This window comes from Barbus barbus, assembly GCF_936440315.1.
Source record: "Barbus barbus genome assembly, chromosome: 38".
Classification (NCBI taxonomy): Eukaryota; Metazoa; Chordata; class Actinopteri; order Cypriniformes; family Cyprinidae; genus Barbus; species Barbus barbus.
The window spans coordinates 3,766,710-3,781,245 of record NC_136716.1 but is presented as its reverse complement, the minus strand read 5'-3'; the positions used below and the strand labels follow the sequence as shown (position 1 = coordinate 3,781,245).

Here is a 14,536-nt window from a genome sequence, read left to right as displayed (position 1 = left end):
CAATTACGCCTGCCTCAACATCTGCAGTTGAAACTACTACCCTTGGCACCACTTCTGTAGAAAGCACAACCCAGGGAACCACTTCTGCAGGACCTTCTACCCTTGGCACCACTTCTGCAGGACCTTCTACCCTTGGCACCACTTCTGCAGAAACTGCTACCCTTGCTACCACTTCTGTAGAAAGCACAACCCAGGGAACCACTTCTGCAGGACCTTCTACCCTTGGCACCACTTCTGTAGAAAGCACAACCCTGGGCACCACTTCTGCAGAAACTACTACCCTTGCTACCAATTCTGTAGAAAGTACAACCCTGGGCACCACTTCTGCAGAGACTACTACCACTTCTGTAGACAGTACAACCCTGGGCACCACTTCTGCAGAGACTACTACCCTTGGCACCACTTATGTAGAAAGTACAACCCTGGGCACCACTTCTGCAGAGACTACTACCCTTGGCACCACTTATGTAGAAAGTACAACCCTGGGCACCACTTCTGCAGAGATTACTACCCTTGGCACCACTTCTGTAGAAAGCATAACCCTGGGCACCACTTCTGCAGAGACTACTACCACTTCTGTAGAAAGTACAACCCTGGCCACCGCTTCTGCAGAGACTACTACCACTTCTGCAGAAACCACTACCCTTGGCACCACTTCTGTAGAAAGCACAACCCAGGGAACCACTTCTGCAAGACCTTCTACCCTTGGCACCACTTCTGTAGAAAGCACAACCCTAGGCACTACGTCTGCAGAAACTACTACCCTTGGCATCACTTGTGCAGAAACTACTACCCTTGCTACCACTCCAGTAGAAAGTACAACCCTGGGCACCACTTCTGCAGAGACTACTACCACTTCTGTAGAAAGTACAACCCTGGGCACCACTTCAGAAACTACTACCCTTGCTACCACTCCAGTAGAAAGTACAACCCTGGGCACCACTTCTGCAGAGACTACTACCACTTCTGTAGAAAGTACAACCCTGGGCACCACTTCTGCAGAGACTACTACCACTTCTGTAGAAACTACTAGCCTTGGCACCACTTCTGCTGGAACTACTACCCTTGGCACCACTTCTGTAGAACGTACAACCCTGGGCACCAGTTCTGCAGAGACTACTACCCTTGGCACCACTTCTGTAGAAAGCATAACCCTGGGCACCACTTCTGCAGAGACTACTACCACTTCTGTAGAAAGTACAACCCTGGCCACCGCTTCTGCAGAGACTACTACCACTTCTGCAGAAACCACTACCCTTGGCACCACTTCTGTAGAAAGCACAACCCAGGGCACCACTTCTGCAGAGACTACTACCCTTGGCACCACTTATGTAGAAAGTACAACCCTGGGCACCACTTCTGCAGAAACTACTACCCTTGCTACCACTTCTGCAGAAACTACTACCCTTGCTACCACTTCTGCAGAAACTACTACCCTTGGCATCACTTGTGCAGAAACTACTACCCTTGCTACCACTCCAGTAGAAAGTACAACCCTGGGCACCACTTCTGCAGAGACTACTACCACTTCTGTAGAAAGTACAACCCTGGGCACCACTTCTGTAGAACGTACAACCCTGGGCACCACTTCTGCAGAGACTACTACCCTTGGCACCACTTCTGCAGAGACTACTACCCTTGGCACCACTTCTGTAGAACGTACAACCCTGGGCACCACTTCTGCAGAGACTACTACCACTTCTGTAGAAAGTACTACCCTTGGCACCACTTCTGTAGAACATACAACCCTGGGCACCATTTCTGCAGAGACTACTACCACTTCTGTAGAAAGTACAACCCTGGGCACCACTTCAGAAACTACTACCCTTGGAACCACTTCTGTGGAACGTACAACCCTTGGCACCAGTTCTGCAGAGACTACTACCCTTGGCACCACTTCTGCAGAGACTACTACCCTTGGCACCACTTCTGCAGAGACTACTACCCTTGCTACCACTTCTGCAGAAACTACTACCCTTGGCATCACTTGTGCAGAAACTGCTACCACTCCTGTAGAAAGTACTACCATTGGCACCACTTCTGCAGAGACTACTACCATTGGCACCACTTCTGTAGAACGTACAACCCTGGGCACCACTTCTGCAGAGACTACTACCCTTGGCACCACTTCTGTAGAAAGTACATCCCTGGGCACCACTTCTGCAGAGACTACTACCCTTGGCACCACTTTAGAAACTACTACCCTGGGCATCACTTCTGTAGAAAGTACAACCTTAGGCACCCCTACTGCAGAGACTACTACCCTTGGCACCACTTCTGCGGAAATTGCTACCACGTCTGTAGAAATTACAACCCTGGGCACCACTTCTGCAGAAAGTGCAACCTTAGGCACCCCTACTGCAGAGACTACTACCCTTGGCACCACTTCTGCAGAAATTGCTACCACATCTGTAGAAAGTACAACCCTGGGCACCACTTCTGCAGAGGCTACTATCACTTCTGTAGAAAGTACAACCCTGGGCACAAATTCTGCAGAAACTACTACCCTGGGCACCACTTCTGCAGATACTACCCTGGGCACCACTTCTGCAGAAACAACTACCCTTGGCACCACTTCTGTAGAAAGTACAACCCTGGGCACCACTTCTGTGGAAACTACTACCCTTGGCACCACTTCTGTAGAAAGTACAACCCTGGGCACCACTTCTGCGGAGACTACTACCCTGGGCACCACTTCTGCAGAGACTACTACCATTTCTGTAGAAACTACTACCCTTGGCACCACTTCTGTAGAACGTACAACCCTTGGCACCACTTCTGCAGAGACTACTACCCTTGCTACCACTTCTGCAGAAACTACTACCCTTGGCATCACTTGTGCAGAAACGACTAGCTTTGGCACCACTTCTGCAGAAAGTACTACCACTTCTGCAGATAGTACAACTCTGGACGCCACTTCTGTAGAAAGTACAACTCTGGACGCCACTTCTGCAGAGACTACTACCACTTCTGCAGAAAGTACTACCCTTGGCACCACGTCTGCAGAGACTACTACCACTTCTGTAGAAAGTACAACCCTAGGCACCCCTACTGCAGAGACTACTACCACTTCTGGAGAAACGACTACCCTTGGCACCACTTCTGCAGAGACTGCTACCACTTCTGCAGAAAGTACAACCCTGGATACCAATTCTGCAGAAACTACTAGCTTTGGCACCACTTCTGCAAAAACGACTAGCCGTGGCACCTCTTTTGCAGAAACTACTACCCTTGGCACCACTTCTGTAGAACGTACAACCCTGGGCACCACTTCTGCGGAATCCACTACCATTGGCACCACTTCTGTAGATAGTACAACCCTGGGCACCACTTCTACAGAGACTACTACACTTGACACCACTTCTGCAGAAACTACCCTGGGCACCACTTCTGTAGATAGTACAACCCTGGGCACCACTTCTGCAGAAACTACCCTTGGCACCACTTCTGCAGAAACTACCCTGGGCACCACTTCTGTAGAAAGTACAACCCTGGGCACCACTTCTGCAGAAACGACTAGCTTTGGCACCACTTCTGCAGAAAGTACTACCACTTCTGCAGATAGTACAACTCTGGACGCCACTTCTGTAGAAAGTACAACCCTGGGCACCACTTCTGCAGAGACTACTACCACGTCTGCAGAAAGTACTACCCTTGGCACCACTTCTGCAGAGACTACTGCCACTTCTGTAGAAAGTACAACCCTGGGCACCACTTCTGCAGAGACTACTACCACTTCTGTAGAAAGTACAACCTTGGGAACCACTTCTGCAGAGACTACTGCCACTTCTGTAGGAAGTACAACCCTTGGCACCACTTCTGCAGAAACTACTAGCCTTGGCACCACTTCTGCAGAGACTACTACCCTGGGCACCACTTCTGCAGAGACCACTACCACTTCTGCAGAAACTACTACCCTTGGCACCACTTCTGCAGAAAGTACAACCCAGGGCACCACTTCTGCAGAGACTACTACCACTTCTGCAGAAACTACTACCCTGGGCACCACTTCTGCAGAAACTACTACCCTTGGCACCACTTCTGCAGAGACTACCACCACTTCTGCAGAAACTACTACCCTGGGCACCACTTCTGCAGAAACTACTACCCTTGGCACCACTTCTGCAGAGACTACTACCACTTCTGCAGAAACTACTACCCTGGGCACCACTTCTGCAGAAACTACTACCCTTGGCACCACTTCTGCAGAGACTACCACCACTTCTGCAGAAACTACTACCCTGGGCACCACTTCTGCAGAAACTACTACCCTTGGCACCACTTCTGCAGAGACTACTACCACTTCTGCAGAAACTACTACCCTGGGCACCACTTCTGCAGAAACTACTGCCATTGGCACCACTTCTGTAGGAAGTACAACCCTGGGCACCAAGTCTCTAGAAACTACTACCCTTGGCACCACTTCTGCAGAGACTACTGCAGAAAGTACAACCCAGGGCACCACTTCTGTAGAAACTACTACCCTGGGCACCACTTCTGTAGGAAGTACAACCCTGGGCACCACTTCTGTAGGAAGCACAACCCTGGGCACCACTTCTGTAGGAAGTACAACCCTTGGCACCACTTCTGCAGAAACTACTAGCCTTGGCACCACTTCTGCAGAGACTACTACCCTGGGCACCACTTCTGCAGAAACTACTAGCCTTGGCACCACTTCTGCAGAGACTACTACCACTTCTGTAGAAACTACTACCCTTGGCACCACTTCTGCAGAAAGTACAACCCAGGGCACCACTTCTGCAGAGACTACTACCACTTCTGTAGAAACTACTACCCTTGGCACCACTTCTGCAGAAAGTACAACCCTGGGCACCACTTCTGCAGAGACTACTACCACTTCTGTAGAAACTACTACCCTGGGCACCACTTCTGCGGAGACTACTACCCTGGGCACCACTTCTGCAGAAGCTACTACCACTTCTGTAGAAACTACTACCCTGGGCACCACTTCTGCGGAGACTACTACCCTGGGCACCACTTCTGTAGAAACTACTACCCTGGGCACCACTTCTGCGGAGACTACTACCCTGGGCACCACTTCTGCAGAAACTACCCTGGGAACCACTTCTGTGGAATCTACTACCCTTGGCACCACTTCTGCAGAAACTACTGCCATTGGCACCACTTCTGCAGAAACTACCCTGGGAACCACTTCTGCGGAGACTACTACCCTGGGCACCACTTCTGCAGAAACTACTACCACTTCTGTAGAAACTACTACCCTGGGCACCACTTCTGCGGAGACTACTACCCTGGGCACCACTTCTGCGGAGACTACTACCCTGGGCACCACTTCTGTAGAAACTACTACCCTGGGCACCACTTCTGCGGAGACTACTACCCTGGGCACCACTTCTGCAGAAACTACCCTGGGAACCACTTCTGTGGAATCTACTACCCTTGGCACCACTTCTGCAGAAACTACTGCCATTGGCACCACTTCTGCAGAAACTACCCTGGGAACCACTTCTGTGGAATCTACTACTCTTGGCACCACTTCTGCAGAAAGTACAACCCAGGACACCACTTCTGCAGAAACTACCCTGGGCACCACTTCTGTGGAAACTACTACCCTTGGCACCACTTCTGCAGAAAGTACAACCCTGGGCACCACTTCTGCAGAGACCGCTACCATTGGCACCACTTCAGAAACTACTACCCTTGGCACCACTTCTGCAGAAAGTACAACCCAGGGCACCACTTCTGCAGAGACTACTACCACTTCTGTAGAAACTACTACCCTTGGCACCACTTCTGCAGAAAGTACAACCCAGGGCACCACTTCTGCAGAGACTATTACCACTTCTGTAGAAACTACTACCCTGGGCACCACTTCTGCGGAGACTACTACCCTGGGCACCACTTCTGCAGAAGCTACTACCACTTCTGTAGAAACTACTACCCTTGGCACCACTTCTGTAGAAAGTACAACCCTGGACACCACTTCTGTGGAAACTACTGCCATTGGCACCACTTCTGCAGAAACTACCCTGGGAACCACTTCTGTGGAATCTACTACCCTTGGCACCACTTCTGCAGAAACTACTACCACTTCTGTAGAAACTACTACCCTTGGCACCACTTCTGCAGAAAGTACAACCCAGGACACCACTTCTGCAGAAACTACCCTGGGCACCACTTCTGTGGAAACTACTACCCTTGGCACCACTTCTGCAGAAAGTACAACCCTGGGCACCACTTCTGCAGAAGCTACTACCACTTCTGTAGAAAGTACAACCCTGGGCACCACTTCTGCAGAGACTACTACCACTTCTGTAGAAACTACTACCCTTGGCACCACTTCTGCAGAAACTACTACCCTTGCTACCACTTCTGCAGAGACTACTACCCTGGGCACCACTTCTGCAGAGACTACTACCACTTCTGTAGAAAGTACAACCCTGGGCACCACTTCTGCGGAGACTACTACCCTGGGCACCACTTCTGCAGAGGCTACTACCACTTCTGTAGAAACTACTACCCTTGGCACCACTTCTGCAGAAACTACCCTGGGCACCACTTCTGTGCAAACTACTACCCTGGGCACCACTTCTGTGCAAACTACTACCCTGGGCACCACTTCTGCAGAGACTACTACCCTGGGCACCACTTCTGCAGAAGCTACTACCACTTCTGTAGAAACTACTACCCTTGGCACCACTTCTGAAGAAAGTACAACCCAGGGCACCACTTCTGCAGAGACTACTACCACTTCTGTAGAAACTACTAGCCTTGGCACCACTTCTGCAGAGACTACTACCCTGGGCACCACTTCTGCAGAAACTACTACTCTTGGCACCACTTCTGCAGAGACTACTACCACTTCTGTAGAAACTACTACCCTTGGCACCACTTCTGCAGAAACTACCCTGGGAACCACTTCTGTGGAAACTACTACCCTGGGCACCACTTCTGCAGAAACAACCCTGGGCACCACTTCTGCAGAAACTACCCTGGGCACCACTTCTGTGGAAATTACTACCCTTGGCACCACTTCTGCAGAAAGTACAACCCTGGGCACCCCTACTGCAGAGACTACTACCACTTCTGTAGAAAGTACAACCCTGGGCACCACTTCTGCAGAGACTACTACCACTTCTGTAGATAGTACAACCACTTCTGTAGAAAGTACAACCCTGGGCACCACTTCTGCAGAGACTACTACCCTGGGCACCACTTCTGCAGAAACTACTACCCTTGGCACCACTTCTGCAGAAAGTACTACCACTTCTGTAGAAAGTACAACCCTGGGCACCACTTCTGCAGAGACTACTACCACTTCTGTAGATAGTACAACCACTTCTGTAGAAAGTACAACCCTGGGCACCACGTCTGCAGAAACTACTACCACTTCTGTAGAAACTACTACCCTGGGCACCACTTCTGCAGAAAGTACTACCACTTCTGTAGAAAGTACAACCCTGGGCACCACTTCTGCAGAGACTACTACCACTTCTGTAGATAGTACAACCACTTCTGTAGAAAGTACAACCCTGGGCACCACGTCTGCAGAAACTACTACCACTTCTGTAGAAACTACTACCCTGGGCACCACTTCTGCAGAAACTACTACCCTTGGCACCACTTCTGCAGAAAGTACTACCACTTCTGTAGAAAGTACAACCCTGGGCACCACGTCTGCAGAAACTGCTACCACTTCTGCAGAAACTACTACCCTTGCTACCACTTCTGCAGAGACTACTACCCTGGGCACCACTTCTGCAGAAACTACCCTGGGAACCACTTCTGTGGAAACTACTACCCTGGGCACCACTTCTGCAGAAACTACCCTGGGAACCACTTCTGTGGAAACTACTACCCTGGGCACCACTTCTGCAGAAAGTACTACCACTTCTGTAGAAAGTACAACCCTGGGCACCACTTCTGCAGAGACTACTACCACTTCTGTAGATAGTACAACCACTTCTGTAGATAGTACAACCACTACTGCAGAAACTACTGCCATTGGCACCACTTCTGCAGAAAGTACAACCCTGGGCACCACTTCTGCAGAAACTACTACCCTTGGCACCACTTCTGTAGAAAGTACAACCCTGGGCACCACTTCTGCAGAAACTACTACCCTTGGCACCACTTCTGCAGAAAGTACTACCACTTCTGTAGAAAGTACAACCCTGGGCACCACGTCTGCAGAAACTACTACCACTTCTGTAGAAACTACTACCCTTGGCACCACTTCTGCAGAAACTACTACCCTTGGCACCACTTCTGCAGAAAGTACTACCACTTCTGTAGAAAGTACAACCCTGGGCACCACGTCTGCAGAAACTACTACCACTTCTGTAGAAACTACTACCGTGGGCACCACTTCTGCAGAAACTACTACCCTTGGCACCACTTCTGCAGAAAGTACTACCACTTCTGTAGAAAGTACAACCCTGGGCACCACGTCTGCAGAAACTGCTACCACTTCTGCAGAAACTACTACCCTTGCTACCACTTCTGCAGAAACTACTACCCTTGCTACCACTTCTGCAGAGACTACTACCCTGGGCACCACTTCTGCAGAGACTACTACCACTTCTGTAGAAAGTACAACCCTGGGCACCACGTCTGCAGAAACTACTACCACTTCTGTAGAAACTACTACCCTTGGCACCACTTCTGCAGAGACTACTACCCTGGGCACCACTTCTGCAGAAACTACTACCCTTGGCACCACTTCTGCAGAAAGTACTACCACTTCTGTAGAAAGTACAACCCTGGGCACCACTTCTGCAGAGACTACTACCACTTCTGTAGAAACTACTACCCTGGGCACCACTTCTGCAGAAAGTACAACCCTGGGCACCCCTACTGCAGAGACTACTACCACTTCTGTAGAAAGTACAACCCTGGGCACCACTTCTGCAGAGACTACTACCACTTCTGTAGATAGTACAACCACTTCTGTAGAAAGTACAACCCTGGGCACCACTTCTGCAGAAACTACTACCCTTGGCACCACTTCTGCAGAAAGTACTACCACTTCTGTAGAAAGTACAACCCTGGGCACCACTTCTGCAGAAACTACTACCCTTGGCACCACTTCTGCAGAGACCACTACCACTTCTGCAGAAACTACTAGCCTTGGCACCACTTCTGCAGAGACTACTACCCTGGGCACCACTTCTGCAGAAACTACTACCCTTGGCACCACTTCTGCAGAGACTACTACCACTTCTGTAGAAACTACTGCCCTTGGCACCACTTCTGCAGAAACTACCCTGGGAACCACTTCTGCGGAAACTACTACCCTTGGCACCACTTCTGCAGAAACTACTACCCTTGGCACCACTTCTGCAGAAACTACCCTGGGAACCACTTCTGTGGAAACTACTACCCTGGGCACCACTTCTGCAGAAACTACCCTGGGCACCACTTCTGTGGAAATTACTACCCTGGGCACCACTTCTGCAGAAAGTACAACCCTGGGCACCCCTACTGCAGAGACTACTACCACTTCTGTAGAAAGTACAACTCTGGACACCACTTCTGTAGAAAGTACAACCCTGGGCACCACTTCTGCAGAGACTACTACCACTTCTGTAGATAGTACAACCACTTCTGTAGAAAGTACAACCCTGGGCACCACTTCTGCAGAGACTACTACCACTTCTGTAGATAGTACAACCACTTCTGTAGAAAGTACAACCCTGGGCACCACGTCTGCAGAAACTACTACCCTTGGCACCACTTCTGCAGAAAGTACTACCACTTCTGTAGATAGTACAACCACTTCTGTAGAAAGTACAACCCTGGGCACCACTTCTGCAGAGACTACTACCACTTCTGTAGATAGTACAACCACTTCTGTAGAAAGTACAACCCTGGGCACCACGTCTGCAGAAACTACTACCACTTCTGTAGAAACTACTACCCTGGGCACCACTTCTGCAGAAACTACTACCCTTGGCACCACTTCTGCAGAGACTACTACCCTGGGCACCACTTTTGCAGAAACTACTACCACTTCTGTAGAAAGTACAACCCTGGGCACCACGTCTGCAGAAACTACTACCACTTCTGCAGAAACTACTACCACTTCTGCAGAAACTACTACCCTTGCTACCACTTCTGCAGAGACTACTACCCTGGGCACCACTTCTGCAGAAACTACTACCCTTGGCACCACTTCTGTAGAAAGTACAACCCTGGGCACCACTTCTGCAGAGACTACTACCACTTCTGTAGAAAGTACAACCCTGGGCACCACGTCTGCAGAAACTACTACCACTTCTGTAGAAACTACTACCCTTGGCACCACTTCTGCAGAAACTACTACCCTTGGCACCACTTCTGCAGAAAGTACTACCACTTCTGTAGATGGTACAACCACTTCTGTAGAAAGTACAACCCTGGGCACCACGTCTGCAGAAACAACCCTGGGCACCACTTCTGCAGAAACTACTACCACTTCTGTAGAAACTACTACCCTTGGCACCACTTCTGCAGAAACTACTACCCTTGGCACTACTTCTGCAGAAAGTACTACCACATCTGTAGAAAGTACAACCCTGGGCACCACTTCTGCAGAGACTACTACCACTTCTGTAGAAAGTACAACCCTGGGCACCACTACTGCAGAAACTACTGCCATTGGCACCACTTCTGTAGAAAGTAAAACCCTGGGCACCACTTCTGCAGAGACTACTACCTCTTCTGCACAAACTACTACCCTGGGCACCACTTCTGCAGAAAGTACTGCCACTTCTGTAGGAAGTACAACCCTTGGCACCACTTCTGCAGAGACTACTACCACTTCTGTAGAAACTACTACCCTTGGCACCACTTCTGCAGAGACTACTACCCTGGGCACCACTTCTGCAGAAACTACTACCCTTGGCACCACTTCTGCAGAAAGTACTACCACTTCTGTAGATGGTACAACCACTTCTGTAGAAGGTACAACCCTGGGCACCACGTCTGCAGAAACAACCCTGGGCACCACTTCTGCAGAAACTACTACCACTTCTGCAGAAACTACTACCCTTGGCACCACTTCTGCAGAAACTACTACCCTTGGCACTACTTCTGCAGAAAGTACTACCACATCTGTAGAAAGTACAACCCTGGGCACCACTTCTGCAGAGACTACTACCCTTGGCACAACTTCTGTAGAAAGTACAACCCTGGGCACCACTTCTGCAGAGACTACTACCACTTCTGTAGAAAGTACAACCCTGGGCACCACGTCTGCAGAAACTACTACCACTTCTGTAGAAACTACTACCCTTGGCACCACTTCTGCAGAGACTACTACCCTGGGCACCACTTCTGCAGAAACTACTACCCTTGGCACCACTTCTGCAGAAAGTACTACCACTTCTGTAGATGGTACAACCACTTCTGTAGAAAGTACAACCCTGGGCACCACGTCTGCAGAAACAACCCTGGGCACCACTTCTGCAGAAAGTACTACCACATCTGTAGAAAGTACAACCCTGGGCACCACTTCTGCAGAGACTACTGCCATTGGCACCACTTCTGTAGAAAGTAAAACCCTGGGCACCACTTCTGCAGAAAGTACTGCCACTTCTGTAGGAAGTACAACCCTTGGCACCACTTCTGCAGAGACTACTACCACTTCTGTAGAAACTACTACCCTTGGCACCACTTCTGCAGAGACTACTACCCTGGGCACCACTACTGCAGAAACTACTGCCATTGGCACCACTTCTGCAGAAACTACTACCCTGGTCACCCCTACTGCAGAGACTACTACCACTTCTGTAGAAAGTACAACCCTGGGCACCACTTCTGCAGAAACTACTACCCTTGGCACCACGTCTGCAGAAACTACTACCCTGGTCACCCCTACTGCAGAGACTACTACCACTTCTGTAGAAAGTACAACCCTGGGCACCACGTCTGCAGAAACTACTACCCTGGGCACCACTTCTGCAGAAAGTACTGCCATTGGCACCACTTCTGCAGAGACTACTACCACTTCTGTAGAAACTACTACCCTGGGCACCACTTCTGCAGAGACTACTACCACTTCTGTAGAAAGTACAACCCTGGGCACCACTTCTGCAGAAAGTACAACCCTGGGCACCACTTCTGCAGAAAGTACAACCTTAGGCACCCCTATTGCAGAGACTACTACCACTTCTGTAGAAACTACTACCCTGGGCACCACTTCTGCAGAGACTACTACCACTTCTGCAGAGACTACTACCACTTCTGCAGAGACTACTACCACTTCTGCAGAGACTACTACCCTGGGCACCACTTCTGCAGAAACTACTGCCATTGGCACCACTTCTGCAGAAAGTACAACCCTGGGCACCACGTCTCTAGAAACTACTACCCTTGGCACCACTTCTGCAGAGACTACTACCACTTCTGTAGAAACTACTACCCTTGGCACCACTTCTGCAGAAAGTACAACCCAGGGCACCACTTCTGCAGAGACTACTACCACTTCTGCAGAAACTACTACCCTTGGCACCACTTCTGTAGGTAGTACAACCCTGGGTACCACGTCTCTAGAAACTACTACCCTTGGCACCACTTCTGCAGAAAGTACAACCCAGGGCACCACTTCTGCAGAGACTACTACCACTTCTGCAGAGACTACTACCCTTGGCACCACTTCTGCAGAAACTACTGCCATTGGCACCACTTCTGCAGAAAGTACAACCCTGGGCACCACGTCTCTAGAAACTACTACCCTTGGCACCACTTCTGCAGAGACTACTACCACTTCTGTAGAAACTACTACCCTTGGCACCACTTCTGCAGAACGTACAACCCAGGGCACCACTTCTGCAGAGACTACTACCACTTCTGCAGAAACTACTACCCTTGGCACCACTTCTGCAGAAAGTACAACCCAGGGCACCACTTCTGCAGAGACTACTACCCTGGGCACCACTTCTGCAGAAACTACTACCCTTGGCACCACTTCTGCAGAGACTACTACCACTTCTACAGAGACTACTACACTTGGCACCACTTCTGCAGAGACTACTACCCTGGGCACCACTTCTGCAGAAAGTACAACCCTGGGCACCACTTCTAAAGGGACTACTACCCTTGGCACCACTTCTGCAGAAAGTACTACCACTTCTGTAGAAAGTACTACCCTGCGCACCACTTCTACAGAGACTACTACCCTTGGCACCACGTCTGTAGAAAGTACAACTCTGGGCACCACTTCTGCAGAGACCACTACCCTTGGCACCACTTCTGCAGAGACTACCACTTCTGCAGAAACTACTACCCTGGGCACCACTTCTGCAGAGACTACTACCACTTCTGCAGAAACTACTACCCTTGGCACCACTTCTGTAGAAAGTACAACCCTGGGCACCACTTCTACAGAGACTACTACCCTGGGCACAACTTCTGCAGAAACTACTACCACTTCTGTAGAGAGTACAACCCTGGGCACCACGTCTGCAGAAACTACTACCCTGGGCACCACTTCTGCAGAAAGTACAACCCTGGGCACCACTTCTACAGGGACTACTACCCTGGGCACCACTTCTGCAGAAACTACTACCCTGGGCACCACTTCTGCAGAGACTACTACCCTTGGCACCACTTCTGTAGGTAGTACAACCCTGGGCACCACGTCTCTAGAAACTACTACCCTTGGCACCACTTCTGTAGAAAGTACAACCCTGGGCACCACTTCTGCAGAGACTACTACCCTTGGCACCAGTTCTGCAGAAAGTACAACCTTAGGCACCCCTACTGCAGAGACTACTACCACTTCTGTAGAAAGTACAACCCTGGGCACCACGTCTGCAGAAACTACTACCCTGGGCACCACTTCTGCAGAGACTACTACCCTTGGCACCAGTTCTGCAGAAAGTACAACCTTAGGCACCCCTACTGCAGAGACTACTACCACTTCTGTAGAAACGACTAGCCTTGGCACCACTTCTGCAGGGACTACTACCACTTCTGTAGAGACTACTACCCTGGGCACCACTTCTGCAGAGACTACTACCACTTCTGCAGAGACTACTACCCTTGGCACCACTTCTGCAGAAAGTACAACCCTGGGCACCACTTCTGCAGAGACTACTACCCTGGGCACCACTTCTGCAGAAAGTACTGCCATTGGCACCACTTCTGCAGAGACTACTACCCTGGGCACCACTTCTGCAGAGACTACTACCACTTCTGCAGAGACTACTACCCTTGGCACCACTTCTGCAGAAAGTACAAACCAGGGCACCACTTCTGCAGAAACTACTACCACTTCTGTAGAAAGTACAACCCTGGGCACCACTTCTGCAGAAAGTACAACCCAGGGCACCACTTCTGCAGAGACTACTACCACTTCTGCAGAAACTACTACCCTGGGCACCACTTCTGCAGAAAGTACAACCCAGGGCACCACTTCTGCAGAGACTACTACCACTTCTGCAGAAACTACTACCCTGGGCACCACTTCTGCAGAAAGTACAACCCAGGGCACCACTTCTGCAGAGACTACTACCACTTCTGCAGAAACTACTACCCTGGGCACCACTTCTGCAGAGACTACTACCCTGGG

At 50.2% G+C, this 14,536-nt stretch overlaps 1 protein-coding gene across 2 annotated transcripts in view; it reads left to right on the top strand.

Moving 5' to 3' along the window:
• Positions 1-14,536, top strand: part of LOC306857430 (uncharacterized protein) — a 46,719-nt gene that overhangs the window by 16,460 nt on the left and 15,723 nt on the right. The window lies entirely within an intron of this gene.